Source organism: Coregonus lavaretus (assembly GCF_964263955.1).
Source record: "Coregonus lavaretus genome assembly, chromosome: 20".
NCBI lineage: Eukaryota > Metazoa > Chordata > Actinopteri > Salmoniformes > Salmonidae > Coregonus > Coregonus lavaretus.
Genome location: NC_140007.1, coordinates 31,898,370 through 31,924,644, shown reverse-complemented (window position 1 = coordinate 31,924,644; position 26,275 = coordinate 31,898,370). Strand labels below are relative to the sequence as shown.

At 40.9% G+C, this 26,275-nt stretch overlaps 1 protein-coding gene across 1 annotated transcript in view; it reads right to left on the bottom strand.

The window, feature by feature from the left end:
* Window positions 1-25,897, bottom strand: part of LOC311148328 (ubiquitin-conjugating enzyme E2 variant 1) — a gene marked incomplete at its 5' end in the record, with an annotated part of 53,792 nt that extends 27,895 nt beyond the window's left edge. The window contains one exon of the mRNA XM_084185261.1: window positions 25,800-25,897. The remainder of the gene's footprint in view (window positions 1-25,799) is intronic.
* Window positions 25,898-26,275: the final 378 nt, after the last annotated feature.

Sequence of the window (26,275 nt, the reverse complement as noted above, 5' to 3'; positions counted from 1 at the left end):
TTTTCCTCTTGTCATGTCAGTCAATGCAGACCTTGGAGAGCTATTTATGTCCAGTTGATCAACTAGCCCATGTCAGCTAATGTTTTTTTAGCCAATTGATTTTGTTTTAATGTTTGAGTCACTCAGATATCACATGAACACACATAAGACATGGCAAAATGTGTAGAATTGCTGGAAATTAGCTTTAAAATGGCAAAGTGTTCTCTCCACCCTGTGGCAAAATGTGTAGAATCGTAGGAAATAAGCTTTAAAACCGGAAAAAAAATATCCACCCCATGGCAAAATGTGTAGAATCGCAGGAAATAAGGTTTAAAACAGCAAAAAAAAATCTCCGCCCCATGGCAAAATGTGTAAAATCGCAGGAAATAAGCTTTAAACCTGCAAAAAACATTATCCACCAACAAGAGGAGTGTGAGCAGTTTTTGACATGGACAGTGCTTGTGCCCATAGAATAAATAGACATGCAGGGGGGATATGAGTGAAAAGGGGTATGAGTGAAAAGGTTTGGGAACACTGCACTAGACACACTTTACCATGCTGCTCTAAGATTTCTAACCAACAAAAGACCTCTTACACATCACTGTATCTTCTATCAGTTAGCAGGATGGCCATCCTTAACTATAAGGCAACAAACTCACTGGTACATGTTTAAAATTGTCAATGACTCCAGACACCCAAGTCATAGACTGTTTTCTCTGACCCCCTTATTTTATTATTATTATCATGTTTTGCACTGACTCTCTTGCACAGGATCGACGTACACTCACTGGACTCTAACCACACACTCACACATACTACACTGACACTCCAACACACACACACACACATACACACACACAAACACTCACACACACACATACAGTTGAAGTCGGAAGTTTACATACACCTTAGCCAAATACATTTAAACTCAGTTTTTCACAATTCCTGACATTTAATCCTAGTAAAAATTCCCTGTCTTAGGTCAGTTAGGATCACCACTTTATTTTAAGAATGTGAAATGTCAGAATAGTAGTAGAGAGAATGATTTATTTCAGCTTTTATTTCTTTCATCACATTCCCAGTGGGTCAGAAGTTTACATACACTCAATTAGTATTTGGTAGCATTGCCTTTAAATTGTTTAACTTGGGTCAAACGTTTCAGGTAGCCTTCCACAAGCTTCCCACAATAAGTTGGGAGAATTTTGGCCCATTCCTGCTGACAGAGCTGGTGTAACTGAGTCAGGTTTGTAGGCCTCCTTGCTCACACACGCTGTTTCAGTTCTGCCCACACATCTTCTATTGGATTGAGGTCAGGGCTTTGTTATGGCCACTCCAATACCTTGACTTTGTTGTCCTTAAGCCATTTTGCCACAACTTTGGAAGTATGCTTGGGGTCATTGTCCATTTGGAAGACCCATTTGCGACCAAGCTTTAACTTCCTGACTGATGCCTTGAGATGTTGCTTCAATATATTCACATAATTTTCCTTCCTCATAATGCCATCTATTTTGTGAAGTGCACCAGTCCCTCCTGCAGCAAAGCACCTCCACAGCATGATGCTGCCACCCCCGTGCTTCATGGTTGGGATGGTGTTCTTCGGCTTGCAAGCCTTCCCCTTTTTCCTCCAAACATAACGATGGTCATTATGGATAAACAGCAGTGGCTTCTTCCTTGCTGAGCGGCTTTTCAGGTTATGTCGATATAGGACTCGTTTTACTGTGGATATAGATACTTTTGTACCTGTTTCCTCCAGCATCTTCACAAGGTCCTTTGCTGTTGTTCTGGGATTGATTTGCACTTTTCACACCAAAGTACGTTCATCTCTAGGAGACAGAACGCGTCTCCTTCCTGAGCGGTATGATGGCTGCGTGGTCCCATGGTGTTTATACTTGTGTACTATTTTTTGTACAGATGAACATGGTACCTTCAGGCGTTTGGAAATTGCTCCCAAGGATGAACGAGACTTGTGGAGGTCTACAAAAAATTTTCGGAGGTCTTGGCTGATTTATTTAGATTTTCCCATTATGTCAAGCAAAGAGGCACTGAGTTTGAAGGTAGGCCTTGAAATACATCCACAGGTACACCTCCAATTGACTCAAATTATGTCAATTAGCCTATCAGAAGCTTCTAAAGCATTTTCTGGAATTTTCCAAGCTGTTTTAAGGCACAGTCAACTTAGTGTATGTAAACTTCTGACCCACTGGAATTGTGATACAGTGAATTATAAGTGAAATAATCTGTCTGTAAACAATTGTTGGAAAAATTACTTGTGTCATGCACAAAGTAGATGTCCTAACCAACTTGCCAAAACTATAGTTTGTTAATTTGTGGAGTGGTTGAAAAACAAGTTTGAATGACTCCAACCTAAGTGTATGTAAACTTCTGACTTCAACTGTACATTCATTTTCATTCACACTCTTCACATACGCTGCTGCTGCTCTGTGTTTATTATCTATGCATAGTCACTTTACCCCTACCTACATGTACATATTACCTCAATTACCTTGACTAATCCGTACCCCTGCACATTGACTCGGTACCGGTACCCCTTGTATATAGCCTCATTATTTAGCTTATTTAGCAAATTTTTCTTACTTACTTTTTAAAAACTCTGCATTGTTTGTTAAGGGCTCGTAAGTAAGCATTTCACCGTAAGGTTGTATTCGGCGCATGTGAGAAATAGGATTTGATTTGATGTTTGTCTACACTGAGTGTACAACACATTAAGAACACCTGCTCTTTCCATGACATAGACTGACCAGGTGAATCAAGGTGAAAGCTATGATCCCTTATTGATGTCACTTAAATCCACGTCAATCAGTGTAGATGAAGGGGAGTAGATAAAGAAGGATTTTTAAGCCTTGAGACAATTGAGACGTGGCTTTGAACGGGGTATGGTAGTAGGTGCCAGGAGCACCGGTTTGTGTCAAGAACTGCAATGCTGCTGGGTTTTTCACGCTCAACAGTTTCCCATGTGTGTCAAGAATGGTCCACCACCCAAAGGATATCCAGCCAACTTGACACAACTGTAGGAAGCATTGGAGTCAACATGGGTCAGCATCCCTGTGGAACGCTTTTGACACTTGTAGAGAGTCCATGCCGCGACGAATTGAGGCTGTTCTGAGGGCAAAAGGAGGGGGGGGGGTGCTGCTCAATATTAGAAAGGTGTTCCTAATGTTTGATATATTCGGTGTATATTTGGTACACAGTCTTGTACAACTAACCTTGTGGGTCCCATTCAAAATCCTATTTTCCCTAACCCTTAACCCTAAGATCTTACCCTAACCCTAACCTTAAGCCTAACCCTAACCTTAACCCCAAAACCCCTAAACCTAACCTTAACACTAACCCTAAACCTAACCCTAGCTCCTAACCCTAAAACAAACCCTAGCTCCTAACCCTAACCCTAAACCTAATTCTAACCCTGACACTAATTCTAACCTTAACCCTAAACCCTCTAGAAATAGCATTTGACCTTGTGTCCCCAGTTGGTCAAATTTTTGTTAGTTTACTATTCTTGTGGGGATTTCTGGTCCCCACAAGTATAGTTAAACACGTCCACACACACACTCGCGCAGGCGCGTGCGCACACATGCACGCACACACGCACACACACACACACAAACGCAGTGGTCAAACTTTATACTTGGGGTGACCTTGTAGTCCCAACCCTTGCAGCTCCTGGAGCCTCCCCTGATCCTGCCTAGCGCCTGACTCAGACAGAGGAGAGGGAATTTCCCACAGAGGATCACATTCTGTTCTCGAAAGCAGAGCCCAGCCCCCTTTATCACATTTTACCGTCAATGAGCAGTAGCTGTCCGTAAACTCCACATTGCATCATAACTCCTGCAGACCAATAGTCCTCCTAAAAACTCCTCTGGTAGAGCAATACAAATATAGCACAACCCCGTTTTGCTTGACTTTAAACAGGACATTATGTCCACTGTGTTCGAAATGGTAGGTAAGATATCTCCTCAGATCTATGAATCACTTGTGTTGTTTACTTTGAGGGAGATCTACATATGTAGGATCTTAATTTGATCACTCTTTTGTAGCTGAGAATTTTCCTGTGCCGTAGGAAATGCAGATGAGCTTCCTAATTTACATAAATTCAGTAAAAACCCGCACTAACACACGGTTATATTAACATTACTGTACTTTTCATGTAGCCTACTTTTGTCCAGCTAATAGTCTAACCACCGATCAAGCAACATTATGGACTAATCATTCAAATCCTGTTGCTACAGGATTATTTTGCTATGACAATACTGGTCAAATTAAGATCCTACAGCTGTAATTTGAGAAATTATAGCCATTCTTCTTTGTGGTCAACATGAGACTTCCCTCAAAAGACTCTTCCCTGAAGACACTTGAAACAGTGATATTTCAACATATATGAGATTTCTTGTACACCATAGCATTTCAACATGATATCAATATAGAACAAAGTAGTGTGGGGAGGAAATTGAACATTGACCAGGAAATTTACCAAGCTCACTTTCCTTGTGTGTACCGGTATATACTTTTTGGGAAGGGAAATTAAATTGCTCTTTCAACACAGTTGCACTATACAAATGTAATAACACATTTATATACATTTGGTGTTACTGGTCTTTATAAACATGCTTCCAGTATGTACAATAGAGTGTGTGTTAAAAGGGTCAGCTCTTATTTAGCAGTTTCATCACCCCTAATCTAGTAGTTACCGGTCCATGCAATGATGTACAGTACCAGTCAAAAGTTTGGACACACCTACTCCAGGGTCTTTCTTTATTTTTACTATTTTCTACATTGTAGAATAATGGTGAAGACATCAAAACTATGAATTAACACATATGGACTCATGTGTTAACCAAAAAGGTGTTAAACAAATAGAAATCTATTTTATATTTCAGATTCTTCAAATAGCCACCCTTTGCCTTGATGACAGCTTTGCACACTCTTGGCATTCTCTCAACCAGCTTCATGAGGTAGTCACCTGGAATGCATTTCAATTAACAGGTGTGCCTTCTTAAAAGTTAATTTGTGGAATTTCTTCCCTTCTTAATGCGTTTGAGCCAATCAGTTGTGTTGTGAAGATATACAGAAGATAGCCCTGTTTGGTAAAAGACCAAGTCCATATTATGGCAAGAACAGCTCAAATAAGCAAAGAGAAACGACAGTCCATCATTACTTTAAGAGATGAAGGTCAGTCAATACGGAAAATATTAAGAACTTTGAAAGGTTCTTCAAGTGCAGTCACAAAAACCATCAAGCGCTATGATGAAACTGGCTCTCATGAGGACCGCCACAGGAATGGAAGACCCAGAGTTACCTCTGCTGCAGAGGATAAGTTCATTAGAGTTACCAGCCTCAGAAATTGCAGCCCAAATAAATGCTTCACAGAGTTCAAGTAACAGACACATCTCAACATCAACTGTTCAGAGGAGACTGCGTGAATCAGGCCTTCATAATAATATAATAATATGCCATTTAGCAGACGCTTTTATCCAAAGCGACTTAGAGTCATGTGTGCATACATTTCTACGTATGGGTGGTCCCGGGGATCGAACCCACTACCCTGGCATTACAAGCGCCATGCTCTACCAATTGCTGTAAAGAAACCACTACTAAAGGACACCAATAAGAAGAAGAGACCTGCTTGGGCCAAGAAACACGAGCAATGGATATTAGACCAGTGGAAATGTATCCTTTGGTCTGGAGTCCAAATTTGAGATTTTTGGTTCCAACCGCCGTGTCTTTGTGAGACGCGGTGTGGGTGAACGTATGATCTCTGCATGTGTATTTCCCACTGTAAAGCATGGAGGAGGAGGTGTTATGGTGTGGGGGTGCTTTGCTGGTGACACTGTCTGTGATTTATTTAGAATTCAAGGCACACTTAACCAGCATGGCTACCACAGCATTCTACAGCGATACACCATCCCATGTGGTTTGGGCTTAGTGGGACTATCATTTGTTTTTCAACAGGACAATGACCCAACACACCTCCAGGCTGTGTAAGGGCTATTTTACCAAGAAGGAGAGTGATGGAGTGCTGCATCAGATGACCTGGCCTCCACAATCCCCCGACCTCAACCCAATTGAGATGGTTTTGGATGTCAGACCGCAGAGTGAAGGAAAAACAGCCAACAAGTGCTCAGCATATGTGGGAACTCCTTCAAGACTGTTGGAAAAGCATTCCAGGTGAAGCTGGTTGAGAGAATGCCAAGAGTGTGCAAAGCTGTCATCAAGGTGGCTATTTGAAGAGTCTCAAATATAAAATATACTTTGATTTGTTTAACACTTTTTTGTTTACTACATGATTCCATATGTGTTATTTCATAGTTTTGATGTCTTCACTATTATTCTACAATGTAAAAAATAGTAAAAAGAAAGAAAAACCCTTGAATGAGTAGGTGTGTCCAAACTTTTGACTGGTAGTGTATATAAACCCTGGATTGCTAATGCTATGTATTGGCCAATTAGAGGCATTGAGGTCAACGGTCGGCCATATTGGCACTCCCAAGAAGAAGCAGTCCTCCATAGGAATGAATGTAATTCTACAGTATTTCAATTAAATGTTTCAAGGGAAAAAAATGAAATGTATTTAAGCATTTTTGTTGTTGTAGTGGGGACAGTAACATATAACGTTTAAAATATTATACTTTAAGGATTTTTTTGATTTTTTTATGTTTAGCTCACATACTATAACTTAAAGTTATGCATTAAGGTGTCTGTAATAGAATAAACATGTCAAAAACAAATGTAGACATTAATAAATGCATTTCTATAGCTTCCAAAATATTTTTTTCATTGCTGGGGGAGTGCCAAGATGGAGGCGCGGTGTCTTCAAACCAGCACCCCCTTCAGTGATCTAGTGTATATATAAATCATTGGGTACTTTCCCAGCACCCCCTTATTTTCTCATTAGTGGTACCTACAAGTCACCCCACTTGTATCAGCCAATCATTGTTCCCCATTCCCCTGAAACCCACTCCTGCCTTCAGAGAGTGATCGCGGTCAGAAGAGAATGGACTCATTGGACTGTTTATCTCTATCTGACCTGTGTTTAATGCATGCATCTAAGTGTAAGTACTGTACATGTCATTGCTTCTTTAGGTCATTGCTTCATTGGGTGTTGCTAAGGCAGTCGAGTCATTACCATGTTTGTACGGTTTATAGAGCCTTTTCTATGTGAATCGTGCCACTTGTAGCTTGCTTTCCAAGATGTTAGGCCTGTATGTTGCCTCATGCTACCGTGTACTGTATGTAGTCCTAGCATGCTACCGTGTACTGTATGTAGTCCTAGCATGCTACCGTGTACTGTATGTAGTCCTAGCATGCTACCGTGTACTGTATGTAGTCCTAGCATGCTACCGTGTACTGTATGTAGTCCTAGCATGCTACCGTGTACTGTATGTAGTCCTAGCATGCTACCGTGTACTGTATGTAGTCCTAGCATGCTACCGTGTACTGTATGTAGTCCTAGCATGCTACCGTGTACTGTATGTAGTCCTAGCATGCTACCGTGTACTGTATGTAGTCCTAGCATGCTACCGTGTACTGTATGTAGTCCTAGCATGCTACCGTGTACTGTATGTAGTCCTAGCATGCTACCGTGTACTGTATGTAGTCCTAGCATGCTACCGTGTACTGTATGTAGTCCTAGCATGCTACCGTGTACTGTATGTAGTCCTAGCATGCTACCGTGTACTGTATGTAGTCCTAGCATGCTACCGTGTACTGTATGTAGTCCTAGCATGCTACCGTGTACTGTATGTAGTCCTAGCATGCTACCGTGTACTGTATGTAGTCCTAGCATGCTACCGTGTACTGTATGTAGTCCTAGCATGCTACCGTGTACTGTATGTAGTCCTAGCATGCTACCGTGTACTGTATGTAGTCCTAGCATGCTACCGTGTACTGTATGTAGTCCTAGCATGCTACCGTGTACTGTATGTAGTCCTAGCATGCTACCGTGTACTGTATGTAGTCCTAGCATGCTACCGTGTACTGTATGTAGTCCTAGCATGCTACCGTGTACTGTATGTAGTCCTAGCATGCTACCGTGTACTGTATGTAGTCCTAGCATGCTACCGTGTACTGTATGTAGTCCTAGCATGCTACCGTGTACTGTATGTAGTCCTAGCATGCTACCGTGTACTGTATGTAGTCCTAGCATGCTACCGTGTACTGTATGTAGTCCTAGCATGCTACCGTGTACTGTATGTAGTCCTAGCATGCTACCGTGTACTGTATGTAGTCCTAGCATGCTACCGTGTACTGTATGTAGTCCTAGCATGCTACCGTGTACTGTATGTAGTCCTAGCATGCTACCGTGTACTGTATGTAGTCCTAGCATGCTACCGTGTACTGTATGTAGTCCTAGCATGCTACCGTGTACTGTATGTAGTCCTAGCATGCTACCGTGTACTGTATGTAGTCCTAGCATGCTACCGTGTACTGTATGTAGTCCTAGCATGCTACCGTGTACTGTATGTAGTCCTAGCATGCTACCGTGTACTGTATGTAGTCCTAGCATGCTACCGTGTACTGTATGTAGTCCTAGCATGCTACCGTGTACTGTATGTAGTCCTAGCATGCTACCGTGTACTGTATGTAGTCCTAGCATGCTACCGTGTACTGTATGTAGTCCTAGCTGTAGCATGTAGCCTCATTTAGGATGTCACCATAACAGTGCTGTAAAGTACTTAAGTAGTTTTTTGGGGTATCTGTACTTTATTTTACTATTGATATTTTGTATTACTTTTACTTTTCCTCCACTACATTCCTAAAGAAAATATGTACTTTTTACTCCCATACATTTTCCCTGACACAAAAAAGTATATACAGTATACTTATAATGGTGTGTAAAGACAGTATGGGCAGTATATGAATAGAAAAGGTGTGTGCAATCTTTCCATATCCCAGTCTGTTGTTCCCACTTGCTTCAAGATGTCCACCATTGTTCCTGTACCCAAGAAAGAGTTCTCTAGAATGTAGAGAAAAACGGGGCAATTCAAGAGGGTGCTATGAAATTAATGTAAAAACATAGTTTTCTTTGCCCTATATTATTATAAATCATATATAATTAATCATTAGATTTTTTTCTACAATATTATAACCTTAATATACTTGTACTTGACAGTGTTGATAAAATAAGAACGTTAATTTGCTGTGACCGTTGTATCTCTTCCATATTTGGCGTTGGGAGTTGGTATCATTTGAAGGTGTTTAGGTGGATTGGAACAATCAAAATCAAGGTAATACCCTAGTCATATTCATCTCCCGATCCTTGGCTTTCATTGGCTACAGTATATTGGCGATCAATTTACATGAGAGGGGACGTTTCTATGGTGATTTAAAGGGAAAGACTCAGAAATACACAATGAAAACATCGCGGAGGGAGGATATTCAAATTCAGTCTGTTAGTTTTGTTAATAAATATATACTTAGTCCCTATTTTGTTTAGTATTCAGCGGATTTCATTTAGAAAAAGCCCATGTTTTCACTCACAAACCTGCAGCCACTAGCTTGTCAGTTGACGTTTCAAGTTGGGAGTTAGCGCCGTTCTGCGCCACAGAGTTCTATTGAAGAGTGACCACTTTTTGATCATGCCCATAATGACATTCCATTGACTTTAAACATGCTAAATTCTCAGAGTAAATAATCTGTAACTTTTGAAGCATATATGGTAGAGACATGGGATTGAACTATTGTTTTTCTGACTCAACTCTCTATTGAATGGACATATTCAATACCTTGAATATATTAATCAGTTAATAGTGAACAATTACTCATATAAAAACTGAATGATTCTGACCACTCCAAGGTCCCAACTCCTAACTTCAGCAGACAAGTAACAAATTCTCGCTGAAGTTTCTAGCCACGAGCATAAACTAGCTAGCTGTGAAGGGTTCATCAGGACAACTGACTGAACCGAATCCGTTCATCTCAACTCGACTGGTAGAGCACGGCGCTTATAACGCCAAGGTAGTGGGTTCGATCCCCGGGACCACCCATACACAAAAAAAAAAAAATGTATGCACGCATGACTGTAAGTCGCTTTGGATAAAAAGCGTCTGCTAAATGGCATATTATATTATATTTATTTATTAAATTTATATTATTATTATTATTTATATTCATATTATATTTACTCTCAGCTGCGCGACATACGTCATCAATTTGGGCAAGGCTTGTCCATATAGCCTCTCCCTAGTTACATCACAGAGTTTCTTAACCCAGAGGCACAACATCGCAAAACTTCTGGGAACGCTTGAGAAACAGACCAAACAGATCAGGCCAGGGTTTGAGGATTGAGAAGTCCGTATCCACTGGCACCTATAGCACTAGTAGAGCCCGTTATTTATGATCCTCCTGGATCAGCCATTAGTATTTTTCAGTGTGTGTGTGTGTGTGTGTGTGTGTGTACATGAGGGTGTATGTACAGTATGTCAATGTTTAAACTACTAATTCAGAGGTGGAAGGTTCAAACAGTTCTACACAGTGCAAGGTCATGCAGGATATTCACTTAGATTGAGGCAGATTGTCACTGTATCTGATAAGATAATTTTTGCCAACAAACTGTTGACAACTACAGACCAAATAACTAATTTCTATTTTACACATGCCAATCAGTTACAAACATGGGTAGGCCTTAAACAAAATAAAAATTACAGTAATGTGAGAGACGTGATCCCTGGATATCCGGAGCATGAGGCTTACTAGGGGAATTCAGACCTGCTAAAATACCGTAAGAGGCCGGAGGATGATCTGGCTTGGAGTGAACCCAGATTTCAACATCTTTACTTCTCCTATTTTATTGTGGACGACTGCAGAGGCACCACTGACGTGCAGTAGCAAGGATTTGTGGTCACTGCAGAGCAAATGTTAAGGGTGAAATGTGAAGGTCTTGTGAAACAGTAGGCCATCCTGCTCTTGCACAAGGAAACACTGGCCGGTAACAAAGCAACCATGTGTAGGTGTCAATTAGTTTACTTATGGTTACAGTGTCCTACTGTAATTTGTATGTAGAGGTCAGAGATGCTTGGCAAGCCATGCCCCTATACCACCCATAATACAATTACAAGTACAATTAAATTAAATGTATAACTTTTTCAAACAGTGATGTTATACATACAGTATTACAGTTCATAGGTCTGTGTGCAAACAAATAGAAACAACTGAACAATGAGATTGGTGTTGCAAGTGAACCTGACATTGGCAATATGCAGGCAAGCAGGGGCAGAAAAAACTGCCACCACCTCACGTGATGGAAATCAACCGCTCCTGTGGCGTCAGACTCACAATGAGCCCACATGCAGCAAGATATGGCATCTTTTCCTTCCTGAACAGATAGAGAACACGTTAAAAAGACTGGGCCTCTTATCAGTACTTATATTGTCATAGGTGAATGAATGTGTGCCTTAAATATACAGAAAATGATATTTGATCTGTGAATTGAGTTTCTATTTCACAAATCACATTTTATCAGTCAAAGAAAAGCTTAGGGTCTTGAACACCTGTCTGTAACTCGTTAGTGAAAATATTGAGCATGTTTTTTGTTATGTTAAATCCTTAATTATGTTGTTGAACTAGAAAGTTGAAGCATCTATCAAGTCATTGCTCTGTTCCTCAATATACTCCTTGAAAACTTCCTAGATTACCAAGTACTAAAGGGAAGGTCCTGTTTCCTTTTGACATGATCTTCAAGTTCTTAATATACAGTCGAGTCTGAAATTGTTGACAACCTTGATCAAGATAAGCAATAATGACTGTATAAAATAAATAATTCAAATACTGAGCCATATTGTATGGTCAGAAAAATTGGGAAATTATATTTTTTATACTAATACAATTAATACGATTTGGTTTAATAAATAATATTTTGGAGTCACTTTTATTGTAAATAAGAATATAATTTGTTTCTAAACACTTCTACATTAATGTGGATGCTACCATGATTACAGATAATCCTGAATGAATCGTGAATAATGATGAGTGAGAAAGTTACAGAGGGTTAAAGATCATACCCCCCCAAGACATGCTAACCTACCCTGTTATTGGTAATGGTGAGAGGTCAGCATGTCTTGGGGGAATGTTTTATTTTTAAATCATTTTTATTATGTTTTCATTTCATTTTTTCTTTTTCTTATTATATATATTTTTTTTTTTTACATTTAGCTGACGCTCTTATCCAGAGCGACTTACAGGAGCAATTAGGGTTAAGTGCCTTGCTCAAGGGCACATCGACAGATTTTTCACCTAGTCGGCTCGGGGATTAGAACCAGCGACCTTTCGGTTACTGGCACAACGCTCTTAACCACTAAGCTACCTGCCGCCCATCTTTGACCCTGATCTTTCTCACTCATCAATATTCACAATTCATTCAGGATTATCTGTAATCATGGTAGCATCCACAATAATGTAAAAGTGTTTAAAAACATATTATATTCATATTTATAATAAAAGTGACTACAAAATAACCCAATACATTATTTACCATTAACTTCTATTGGGCACAAAATAATCTGAAACACAACCAAAACGAACTGCAAATGCATCCAACAAGTTTGTAGAGTCACAAGCTTGATGTAGTCATTGCGTGCTAGGAATACGGGACAAAATACTAAACTTTGAACTACTTTATTTATTATAATCTTTAGGGGTGTCAATAATTTTGACCCCTATCTTTTTGAGAAAAAAAGCATGACTTGCTAAACAAAATATCTTTGTCTGAGCAATTGTATTAGTATAAAATAATATCATTTCCCCATTGTTTGAGCATACTATATAGCTTAGTATTTGAATGAATTATTTTATACAGTCATTTTTGATGATCTTTATCAAGGGTGTCAATAATTTCGGACCCCACTGTATAACAGAAGCGAAAGATCTAATAAATGCAAGTCTTATCGTCACAGTCTTCTTGACACTTTTGCTTTGCAGTCAGGAAAAAAACAAGTGTTGAAGATTAGGAGGTTTGTATTTTTAGCAATTGGCAATGATCAACAGGTTTCTAACTATTTTCCATCATTGTTGCCTACTGCGCCAGATGAGTTGTGGATAGTTACGCAATAAGATCCTATTCGTGTCACCTACACAATGTCTGACGCTCATCCACATACAGGTGAGCTGGCACACGCAGGCTACCCAACAGGAAATGGGGTGTGTTGACACATTGTTTGAATGGATGAACACTCCACCCACATCAACCGAAATGTGACAAACCTCACGTTTGTTTTAACCTTTCACCTTATTTCCATGATTAGGTGTAGCCACAACCATTTATTTACTTAAGTGATAATGCCCAAGAAGACGGTCTTTGGAGGATATACAGTACCAGTCAAAAGTTTGGACATACCTACTCATTCAAGGGTTTTTCTTCTCTCTACATTGTAGAATAATAGTGAAGACATCAAAACTATGAAATAACACATATGGAATCATGTAGTAACCAAAAAAGTGTTAAACAAATCAAAATATATTTTATATCTGAGGTTCTTCAAATAGCCACCCTTTGCCTTGATGACAGCTTTGCACACTCTTGGCATTCTCTCAACCAGCTTCACCTGGAATGCTTTTCCAACAGTCTTGAAGGAGTTCCCACATATACTGAGCACTTGTTGGCTACTTTTCCTTCACTCTGCCGTCCGACTCATCCCAAACCATCTCAATTGGGTTGAGGTCAGGGGATTGTGGAGGTCAGGTCATCTGATGCAGCACTCCATCACTCTCCTTCTTGGTAAAATAGCCCTTACACAGCCTGGAGATGTGTTGGGTCATTGTCCTGTTGAAAAACAAATGATAGTCCCACTAAGCCCAAACCACATGGGCTGGAGTATCGCTGCAGAATGCTGTGGTAGCCATGCTGGTTAAGTGTGCCTTGAATTCTAAATACATCACAGACAGTGTCACCAGCAAAGCACACCCACACCATAACACCTCCTCCTCCATGCTTTACGGTGGGAAATACACATGCAGAGATCATCCGTTCACCCACACTGCATCTCACAAAGACACGGCGGTTGGAACCAAAAATCTCCAATTTGGACTCCAGACCAAAGGACAGATTTCCACCTGTCTAATGTCCATTGCTCGTGTTTCTTGGCCCAAGCAGGTCTCTTATTATTATTGGTGTCCTTTAGTAGTGGTTTCTTTGCAGTAATTGATTCACACAGTCTCCTCTGAACAGTTGATGTTGAGATGTGTCTGTTACTTGAACTCTGTGAAGCATTTATTTGGGCTGCAATTTCTGAGGCTGGTAACTCTAATGAACTTATCCTCTGCAGCAGAGGTAACTCTGGGTCTTCCATTCCTGTGGCGGTCCTCATGAGAGCCAGTTTCATCATAGCGCTTGATGGTTTTTGCGACTGCACTTGAAGAACCTTTCAAAGTTCTTGATATTTTCCGTATTGACTGACCTTCATGTCTTAAAGTAATGATGGACTGTCGTTTCTCTTTGCTTATTTGAGCTGTTCTTGCCATAATATGGACTTGGTCTTTTACCAAACAGGGCTATCTTCTGTATATCTTCACAACACAACTGATTGGCTCAAACACATTAAGAAGGAAAGAAATTCCACTTTAACTTTTAAGAAGGCACACGTGTTAATTGAAATGCATTGCAGGTGACTACCTCATGAAGCTGGTTGAGAGAATGCCAAGAGTGTGCAAAGCTGTCATCAAGGCAAATTTTAACACTTTTTTGGTTACTACATGATTCCATATGTGTTATTATTGGCAAACCGTCCCAATATATCCTCCAAACACTAGCTTTGAGGGTATTATCACTTTTATACAACGGGTTACCAACATATTCAAATATTGATTGACATATTTTAATTAAAAATGTTATTTTGATGAATTTATTAATACTATTTCATCCTTTCACAATATATAATCCCGACACAAATCTAGGGTTGCTACCCAAGTCGGCTGGTCATTCGTCTATCGGTTTGGTTGCTAGAGATGTGACCCAGTCGTTCAGTCTTTTTGTTCTGTATCTGTGGACACGACCCAGTTCATTCGTTCTAAATGTTCGTTCTAAATGTTCCATTGCCATACTGACTGGCAACGTTCTTATCCCTTGCTTGCTAGCAAGCCAACTACGGCAATTTACAGCCAGAATAACAGCAAAATAGCTGCATTTGAGGTGCGATTTCGTCTGGCATAGAATATGTGCTCACTCGTCAGGACACTGTTGTTCAGAGGAGCTAGCCAACAACACAGCTAACACAATCACTTCAAATTGAAGCTGGAAAGCAGCAAACTAGCTGCACTTCGTTTAGTTTGACCTTTTCTCAATTGACATTTCTTTGTATACAGTATATCCATTAAAATAATGCCAGCTGATTCATGATTTCAACTGGCTGAGAAACGCTGCCTGCCTGTCTGTCTCGTCCCGACTCCCGACACGTTCATTCCTATGGGACAACTGGAGATCGAATTTGAATACTGAAACAATGTTGCAAATGTCAGAGACAGGTTTATACAAATCTCCCCTGTTGAAAACTAAATGTTAGTCTAAAAGAAATGTGAGATAATGTCTAGATGCTTTTTATAGTGGAGATCAAGTTTATAAAGTGCCTGGCTGGGCTGATGAGACAGTGGATTGCGCAGTCAGATGGAACAGAGTAAATAGGCATTTTAACGTCATATATTTAAGATTTAGCCTGTGGTAACTTGTGGAATAGACACTGGCTGGAATGCGGTTCAGCATTCAGGATTAGACCCACCCGTTGTATAATTAAGCAATAAGGCCTGATGGGGTGTGGTATATGGCCATACAGTGAGGGAAAAAAGTATTTGATCCCCTGCTGATTTTGTACGTTTGCCCACTGACAAAGAAATGATCAGTCTATAATTTTAATGGTAGGTTTATTTGAACAGTGAGAGACAGAATAACAACAACAAAATCCAGAAAAACGCATGTTAAAAATGTTATAAATTGATTTGCATTTTAATGAGGGAAATAAGTATTTGACCCCCTCTCAATCAGAAAGATTTCTGGCTCCCAGGTGTCTTTTATACAGGTAACGAGCTGAGATTAGGAGCACACTCTTAAAGGGAGTGCTCCTAATCTCAGATTGTTACCTGTATAAAAGACACCTGTCCACAGAAGTAATCAATCAATCAGATTCCAAACTCTCCACCATGGCAAAGACCAAAGTGCTCTCCAAGGATGTCAGGGACAAGATTGTAGACCTACACAAGGCTGGAATGGGCTACAAGACCATCGCCAAGCAGCTTGGTGAGAAGGTGACAACAGTTGGTGCAATTATTCGCAAACGGAAGAAACACAAAAGAACTGTCAATCTCCCTCTGCCTGGGGGTCCATGCAAGATCTCACCTCGTGGAGTTGCAATGATCATGAGAACGGTGAGGAATCAGCCCAGAACTACACAGATAATCTTGTCAATGATCTCAAGGCAGCTGGGACCATAGTCACCAAGAAAACAATTGGTAACACACTACGCCGTGAAGGACTGAAATCCTGCAGCGCCCGCAAGGTCCCCCTGCTCAAGAAAGCACATATACAGGGCCGTCTGAAGTTTGCCAATGAACATCTGAATGATTCAGAGGAGAACTGGGTGAAAGTGTTGTGGTCAGATGAGACCAAAATCGAGCTCTTTGGCATCAACTCAACTCGCCGTGTTTGGAGGAATGCTGCCTATGACCCCAAGAACACCATCCCCACCGTCAAACATGGAGGTGGAAACATTATGCTTTGGGGGTGTTTTTCTGCTAAGGGGACAGGACAACTTCACCGCATCAAAGGGACAATGGACGGGGCCATGTACCGTTAAATCTTGGGTGAGAACCTCCTTCCCTCAGCCAGGGCATTGAAAATGGGTCGTGGATGGGTATTCCAGCATGACAATGACCCAAAACACACGGCCAAGGCAACAAAGGAGTGGCTCAAGAAGAAGCACATTAAGGTCCTGGAGTGGCCTAGCCAGTCTCCAGACCTTAATCCCATAGAAAATCTGTGGAGGGAGCTGAAGGTTCGAGTTGCCAAACGTCAGCCTCGAAACCTTAATGACTTGGAGAAGATCTGCAAAGAGGAGTGGAACAAAATCCCTCCTGAGATGTGTGCAAACCTGGTGGCCAACTACAAGAAACGTCTGACCTCTGTGATTGCCAACAAGGGTTTTGCCACCAAGTACTAAGTCATGTTTTGCAGAGGGGTCAAATACTTATTTCCTTCATAAAAATGCAAATCAATTTATAACATTTTTTACATGCATTTTTCTGGATTTTTTTGTTGTTATTCTGTCTCTCACTGTTCAAATAACCCTACCATTAAAATTATAGACTGATCATTTCTTTGTCAGTGGGCAAACGTACAAAATCAGCAGGGGATCAAATACTTTTTCCCTCACTGTATATATGGCTGTGCCTGGACACAGCCCTTAGCCGTGGTATATTGGCCATATATCACAAACCCCCGAGGTGCCTTATTGCTATTATAAACTGGTTACCAACGTAATTAGAGCAGTAAAAATAACTGCTTTGTCATACCCGTGGTATATGGTCTGATATACCACATCTGTCAGCCAATCAGCATTCAGGGCACGAACCACCCATTTTATACATTTCAACATTATATGGCAGCCATGTTAGCTCCCCATTAACATTACATGGGGAATATTTAAAAAATAATTTAAAACGGAATGTCTAGAATGAGCATTATGATGCACTTACATGACACTACAACATTCTATGGCAGCAATATTAGCACCCCATTAACATTACATGGGCAATATTTAAACAATGCTATGTAACTGAATGTCTAGAATTAGAACAATATTAAAAATTCTCAAAGTTGACTTAACTCTCTAAATACACTGAGTTTACAAAACATTAAGAACACCTTTCTAATATTGAGTTGCACCCCCCTCTCCTTTTGCCCTCAGAACAGCCTCAATTCGTCGGGGCATGGACTCCTACAAGGTGTTAAAAGCGTTCCACAGGGATGCTGGCCTATGTTGACTCCAATTCTTCCCACAGCTGTGTCAAATTGGCTGGATGTCATTTGGATAGTGGACCATTCTTGATACACACGGGACACTTTTGAGCATGAAAAACACAGCAGCGTTGCAGTTCTTGACACCAACCGGTGCGCCTGGCACCTACTACCATACCCTGTTCAAAGGCACTTAAATATTTTGTCTTGCCCATTCACCCTCTGAATAGCACACATACACAATCCATGTCCCAATTGTCTCAAGTCTCATGGAAAGAGCAGGTTTTCTTAATGTTTTTTTTTTACACTCAGTGTATATGGCTCTGGGTGTAGCTAATGATGATATATGTAAAAATTTATCATAGCTAAAAAACTGTCCATTTGTATCAGTAAATATAGTATTTAATGTATTGGGCAAATAACTGGGGAAATCTTTAAAAAACCATTGCAGAACCACTGACAAATTGACAATTTCTTCTGCCCCTACCAAAGTATGTACAACTTTGCATATAATGATAACATGCACCAATATGAAAAACAATACAGTAGTGTCTAATGTTGTGGTGGAGGATGCCCATTGAGTTCAGCTCAGTGATGTTTGTTTACATTATCACCCTGTTGTCAACGTCATCAGTTGTTGCCATGTTCGATGAGCACTGGGCCACAGGAAGGAAGCAGGAGAGGCAGAGCGTGTTTTTTTGGGGGGGGGGAACACCAGCTCCAACGACTCAGGAGGACGTGTGCTTATATGCAGAGCAAGCTGCTGTGACCTACATGCCTGAACTGAGCCTCTTTACACCAAGCCAGACCGCATGTGACATCTCAGCCTTAGCAGGCCTGAGAGTGACGTTGTGTCCACGCCATCAACATCCAGGGACAGGAACTAGTACTAATGCTCATGGGTTAGTGTCATAACAACCGTCACCAAAGAGATCAACTTCAGAAAATATGTTGTGGTGGTCGGGATAGCAATTAGCCAATAACACTATTATAGTAAAACATCCACTTTCTGAGGATCTGTCACACTTCCACGTTTAGTAATGAAAAATTCCAAGGACATAATGTTCTCAGATGGATAGATAATGAAAGTGAATTGATCATTAATTCAGTGAAAAACATCTGATGGAGGTATTATGTGACATGCAAGCTGCATGACCTGCATGCATGACCACCAGATACTACTGTGTAAGTACGTGACAAGACAAATGTGTCTGTTCTGATGACTCAAGCTCCCACAAGTCACATTTCTCAGATGGGTTTGGTTTCTGGAATTTTCAGAACCCCACTTGGCTTCGAGAAAGTAATCCACAGTATAAGAAAGATCCTCCTTTTTTATTCTCTCAGGGCCGGCTGGCTATTGGGAAGTTCCAGGTTAATGACTAAACCCAGGACACACATTGGAAGAGCCTGTAGGGCAGGGTTGACTCCCTTTCCGATAAGTACTGATAGTGGAGTCACAGGTTCAGCAGAAGAGGCTAAGTGAAGAACCAATAGCTAGGCCTATAAATGTCAATTAAATGAACAATGTAATTAATCCCTTTCATCCTATTTTGTCACAGAAAGTCTGTATTATGAAGATTATGCCTACATTGACCAATCAAATGACCTAATAAATACTAAACATTCAGCAACATTTGTTCACAGCAATCACAGACCATGAATATATGCAAAAACTAGAAAACGTTATTTATTAATTATTAGGTAGACAATCATAGGATCAGAATGATATACTATCGCATAAACTGTGCTTCTTTTATCATCATCATCATCATTCTCAACAGCATCATCAGTAGCACCATAAAACCTCACTCTCCGAGGGTGTCTCAGGTGGAGTTTTGATATGTAAAAATACATGTCCAGTTCACATGAGTGTAAACTTTTTGCAGAGTACAGTTTGTTCTGAATAGAGCAGCTATGCCTTTAAGACCACTTCCTGTCTCTGGCCTCACCTTGGCAGTACTTTTTCCAATGCAGATCGGTGCAGCCTGTTCCATCCTGTCCCTTGACGTCAGCAGAGCTGTGTGGTTTGGGAGTGCTACTATTACTCATTGTTTAGTTGTATTCCTGTGAAGCATGTATTACTCCCCTGATACAACAGAACTGAAGCATTTACAGATATTATACCTCCGCTCTCACTGTCCCTAATGATAAACCACAACAGTTGTGTATAACCATGAAGAACCCCAATCCATGGTTTGCATTTTAGATGGACTACAGAAGGCCGCACAAGCCTTTATCCATAGCCTTTATTAGCTTGAATGTTTGCTCCATTTGGAGGTTGCACAAGCTGAACAATAGTGGCAAATAACTATAAAATAAACCTGTACAATCACAGATTCAACACTTAAAGAGGCAGTCTCGCTCCTTCCAGTCTCCTATGCCTCTGTACAACATTTATATAACCAAGGACTGAACTGATGGTTAAATGGAATAACAGACAGTGAGCTGAGTACTTATCAATCTGATCATTGTTCACACTGCTTCACTTAACTAGAAGACATAAATAACACTCCTGAATATCTCCTTTCAATTTGAGAGTTGTTTTCAGACAAAAGATGACTTACAGGAAATGATATGGCATAAGGTGAATGGTTGTGGTACAGTGTGGCAATGTTACTGCTGTCATGATAATGTGTATAATGTTACTTTACATGCGTACGCAGTACCGTTTTTTTTTTGTATTAGGGTACTCTGGACCTAATACAATATCGAAGCAGGGATTACCATTACATTTATTTCTGCGAATACTTTTAAAGTATTCCCCTCAGGAGGCTGAAAAGATTTGTCATGGGCCCTCAGATCCTCAAAACGTTTTACAGCTGCATCACCGCTTGGTATGGCAACTGCTTGGCATCCGACCGCAATGCATTACAGAGGGTAGTGCGTACGGCTCAGTACATCACTGCGGCTAAGCTCCATGCCATCGAGGACCTCTATACCAGGTGTCAGAGGAAGGCCCTAAAAATTTTCTAAGACTCCAGCCACCCAAGTCATAGACTGTTCTCTATGCTACCGCATGGTAAGCGGTACTGATGCACCAAGTCTGGAACCAACAGGACCCTGAACAGGACCCCAAACAGCTACTCAGAATATCTGTAGTGATTCTATTTGCACAAATATTTTTGTGACATCACATTCACTGCTGCTACTGTTTATTATCTATCCTGTTGCCTAGTCACTTTATTCATAGTTATATGTACAGTGGGGGAAAAAAAGTATTTAGTCAGCCACCAATTGTGCAAGTTCTCCCACTTAAAAAGATGAAAAGGCCTGTAATTTTCATCATAGGTACACGTCAACTATGACAGACAAAATGAGGAAAATAAATCCAGAAAATCACATTGTAGGATTTTTAATGAATTTATTTGCAAATTATGGTGGAAAATAAGTATTTGGTCAATAACAAAAGTTTCTCAATACTTTGTTATATACCCTTTGTTGGCAATGACATAGGTCAAACGTTTTCTGTAAGTCTTCACAAGGTTTTCACACACTGTTGCTGGTATATTGGCCCATTCCTCCATGCAGATCTCCTCTAGAGCAGTGATGTTTTGGGGCTGTCGCTGGGCAACATGGACTTTCAATTCCCTCCAAAGATTTTCTATGGGGTTGAGATCTCGAGACTGGCTAGGCCACTCCAGGACCTTGAAATGCTTCTTACGAAGCCACTCCTTCGTTGCCCGTGCGGTGTGTTTGGGATCATTGTCATGCTGAAAGACCCAGCCACGTTTCATCTTCAATGCCCTTGCTGATGGAAGGAGGTTTTCACTCAAAATCTCACGATACATGGCCCCATTCATCCTTTCCTTTACACGGATCAGTCGTCCTGGTCCCTTTGCAGAAAAACAGCCCCAAAGCATGATGTTTCCACCCCCATGCTTCACAGTAGGTATGGTGTTCTTTGGATGAAACTCAGCATTCTTTGTCCTCCAAACACGACGAGTTGAGTTTTTACCAAAAAGTTATATTTTGGTTTCATCTGACCATATGACATTCTCCCAATCCTCTTCTGGATCATCCAAATGCACTCTATAGCAAACTTCAGACGGGCCTGGACATATACTGGCTTAAGCAGGGGGACACGTCTGGCACTGCAGGATTTGAGTCCCTGGCGGCGTAGTGTGTTACTGATGGTAGGCTTTGTTACTTTGGTCCCAGCTCTCTGCAGGTCATTCACTAGGTCCCCCCGTGTGGTTCTGGGATTTTTGCTCACCGTTCTTGTGATCATTTTGACCCCACGGGGTGAGATCTTGCGTGGAGCCCCAGATCGAGGGAGATTATCAGTGGTCTTGTATGTCTTCCATTTCCTAATAATTGCTCCCACAGTTGATTTCTTCAAACCAAGCTGCTTACCCATTGCAGATTCAGTCTTCCCAGCCTGGTGCAGGTCTACAATTTAGTTTCTGGTGCCCTTTGAAAGCTCTTTGGTCTTGGCCATAGTAGAGTTTAAAGTGTGACTGTTTGAGGTTGTGGACAGGTGTCTTTTATACTGATAACAAGTTCAAACAGGTGCCATTAATACAGGTAACGAGTGGAGGACAGAGGAGCCTCTTAAAGAAGAAGTTACAGGTCTGTGAGAGCCAGAAATCTTGCTTGTTTGTAGGTGACCAAATACTTATTTTCCACCATAATTTGCAAATAAATTCATTAAAAATCCTACAATGTGATTTTCTGGATTTTTTTTCTAAATTTGTCTGTCATAGTTGACGTGTACCTATGATGAAAATTACAGGCCTCTCATCTTTTTAAGTGGGAGAACATGCACAATTGGTGGCTGACTAAATACTTTTTTTCCCCACTGTACACACAGTTGGGAGAACAAGTATTTGATACACTGCCGATTTTGCAGGTTTTCCTACTTACAAAGCATGTAGAGGTCTGTAATTTTTATCATAGGTACACTTCAACTGTGAGAGACGGAATCTAAAACAAAAATCCAGAAAATCACATTGTATGATTTTTAAGTAATTAATTTGCATTTTATTGCATGACATAAGTATTTGATCACCTACCAAACAGTAAGAATTCCGGCTCTCACAGCCCTGTTAGTTTTTCTTTAAGAAGCCCTCCTGTTCTCCACTCATTACCTGTATTAACTGCACCTGTTTGAACTCATTACCTGTATAAAAGACACCTGTCCACACACTCAATCAAACAGAGTCCAACCTCTCCACACTGGCCAAGACCAGAGAGCTGTGTAAGGACATCAGGGATAAAATTGTAGACCTGCACATGGCTGGGATGGGCTACAGGGCAATAGGCAAGCAGCTTGGTGAGAAGGCAACAACTGTTTGCGCAATTATTAGAAAATGGAAGAAGTTCAAGATGACGGTCAATCACCCTAGGTCTGGGGCTCCATGCAAGGTCACACTTCGTGGGGCATCAATGATCATGAGGAAGTGAAGGATCAGCCCAGAACTACACGGCAGGACCTGGTCAATGACCTGAAGAGAGCTGGGACCACAGTCTCAAAGAAAACCATTAGTAACACATTACGCCGTCATGGATTAAAATCCTGCAGCGCACGCAAGGTCCCCCTGCTCAAGCCAGCGCATGTCCAGGCCCGTCTGAAGTTTGCCAATGACCATCTGGATGATCCAGAAGAGGAATGGGAGAAGGTCATGTGGTCTGATGAGACAAAAATAGAGATTTTTGGTCTAAACTCAACTCGCCATGTTTGGAGGAAGAAGAAGGATGAGTACAACCCCAAGAACACCATCCCAACCGTGAAGCATGGAGGTGGAAAATCATTATTTGGGGATGCTTTTCTGCAAAGGGGACAGGACGACTGCACCGTGTTGAGGGGAGGATGGATGGGCCATGTATCGCGAGATCTTGGCCAACAACCTTCTTCCCTCAGTAAGAGCATTGAAGATGGGTCGTGGCTGGGTCTTCCAGCATGACAACGACCCGAAACACACAGCCAGGGCAACTCAGGAGTGGCTCCGTAAGAAGCATCTCAAGGTCCTGGAGTGGCCTAGCCAGTCTCCAGACCTGAACCCAATAGAAAATCTTTGGAGGGAGCTGAAAGTTCGTATTTCCCAGCGACAGCCCCGAAACCTGAAGGATCTGGAGAAGGTCTGTATGGAGGAGTGGGCCAAAATCCCTGCTGCAGTGTGTGCAAACCTGGTCAAGACCTACAGGAAACGTATGATCTCTGTAATTGCAAACAAAGGTTTCTGTACCAAATATTAAGTTCTGCTTTTCTGATGTATCAAATACTTATGTCATGCAATAAAATGCAAATTAATTACTTAAAAATCATACAATGTGATTTTCTGGATTTTTGTTTTAGATTCCGTCTCTCACAGTGGAAGTGTACCTATGATAACATTTACAGACCTCTACATGCTTTGTAAGTAGGAAAACCTGCAAAATCGGCAGTGTATCAAATACTTGTTCTCCCCACTGTATCTTAAATGACCTCATACCCCTGCACATCGACTCTGTACTTGTGCACCATGTATATAGCCAAGTTATCTTTACTCTCTGTGTACTTTTCTATTATTTCTCTATTTTCTTTCTCTCTGCATTGTTGGTAAGGGCCCGCAAGTAAGCATTTCACTGTTAGTCTTCGCCTGTTGTTTAAGAAGCATGTGACGAATAACATTTGATTTGAAAAGCCAATTTAATGCAATCTAATAACTGTAGATGTATCCTTGTACAAATAAAAATGCTTTGCCAATATGTATCCTAATGGAGAAAGGGGAAAATACAGAAACACTAATTGTTGACACAATAAATGTATTATCTGTTCAGAGCTCAGCCCGAGAATAAGATTCTGAACATGAGTCAGATCCATAACAGTGGTTTAAAAAAAAGGATACATATATGGAGACAGATCATTATTGATGAGTACAATTACAGAAAACAGCAAAGTGTGGGTTATACTGTACACTATGTGCCCAGGTATGTGAGTCATAAGCTTGTATGATGACACAAGGAAACCGTTGAAACCTGAGCTGTTTGTGTGTTCTAAAGAGCCCCCTTGTGGCAACTTCAAAACACTGGTCTTGCACAGTATGGTTAATAGACACATAGCCTACCAAGTTCATCACAGTGAATAATAGATATAAAATGAAAACATTTGTCAATGAAAATGGAATCTATTTTGTCAGGTCAGCTTTACCGGTCAATGGTCAAGTTATCTTTATCTGTAACTCAGTATTGCTGGAAAATGACCTATAAGTAAGCGTTTCACTGTTAAAGCCAACTTATGCTTGATCCGAAATGTAATCAGAGGCTTTGTATCTCGGGTGTGACGCAATCGCGGAGCCTCCAAAGGCATGCAGAGGCCAACTCAAGCTCCATTCCGCATTGCTGTGCGCCGCTCAAATTTTGTAACAATGCCGAGGGCGCCATATAGCTCCGCATTGACATGATTGGTTGACAGTATGTGAGGGCGGGGTCCTGTATAAAAACAAACTCACTTCCTTGACAACAGCTCTGCTCCACGAAGCGCAAAAAGTATGTTTGCTCTAATTTCTATAGAGGCCACACCGCAGTAAATGCTCTATGGCCACTGCAAACATCATATTGACCATGTAGCGCCTTTTAGTCTACAGCTGTTCCTTACGAAGCATGTTACAAATACATTTGAGGAGTCCCCTGTAGCTCAGTTGGTAGAGCATGGCGCTTGCAAAGCCAGGGTTGTGGGTTCGTTTCCCACGGGGGGCCAGTATGAAAAATGTATGCACTAACTAAGTCGCTCTGGATAAGAGCGTCTGCTAAGTGACTAAAATGTAATGAGCCGTTTAAATCGAATTAGTACACAAATGTCATGCAATAGGTCATTTAGCTGTATGCTGGACACTTTATATCCTACAGATTCAGCTGCTTAATGTCTGAGGGACAGAGAGGGTTAGCTCACCCTATCAAGGCTATTGGTACATCGTGGTCTTCGTGGGAGAAGCAGCAGCTCAGAGATGTAACATCTTCTGCGCATCAGTCCACTCCCTTTGTATGACTGAGCATAGCTTCAATTACCATTCTGAGGTAGGATATTTGCCACGTTCAAACCAACTGGGAACTCGGAATAAAACAGCTCCGAATGGGAAAAATCGTTTTGAACGGTAATCCAACTCTGAATTCTAGCTCCGACCTGAAGAATACCGACGTCATAATTTAACCTCGTATTTTTCCGATTTCAGTTGTCTTGAAACCAACTCTTGTAATGTCCTTTTCAAATTAGTGACAAATATGATCATCATTCAATCTCATACAAAATATTGATGGTGCGTTCAAGACAACTGGGAACTCGGAAAAATTAGGTCAAATGACGTCAGTGATCTTCAGGTCGGAAAAAAAAACAGCCTTTGTTCAGAATTCTGTCTGATACAATAAAAT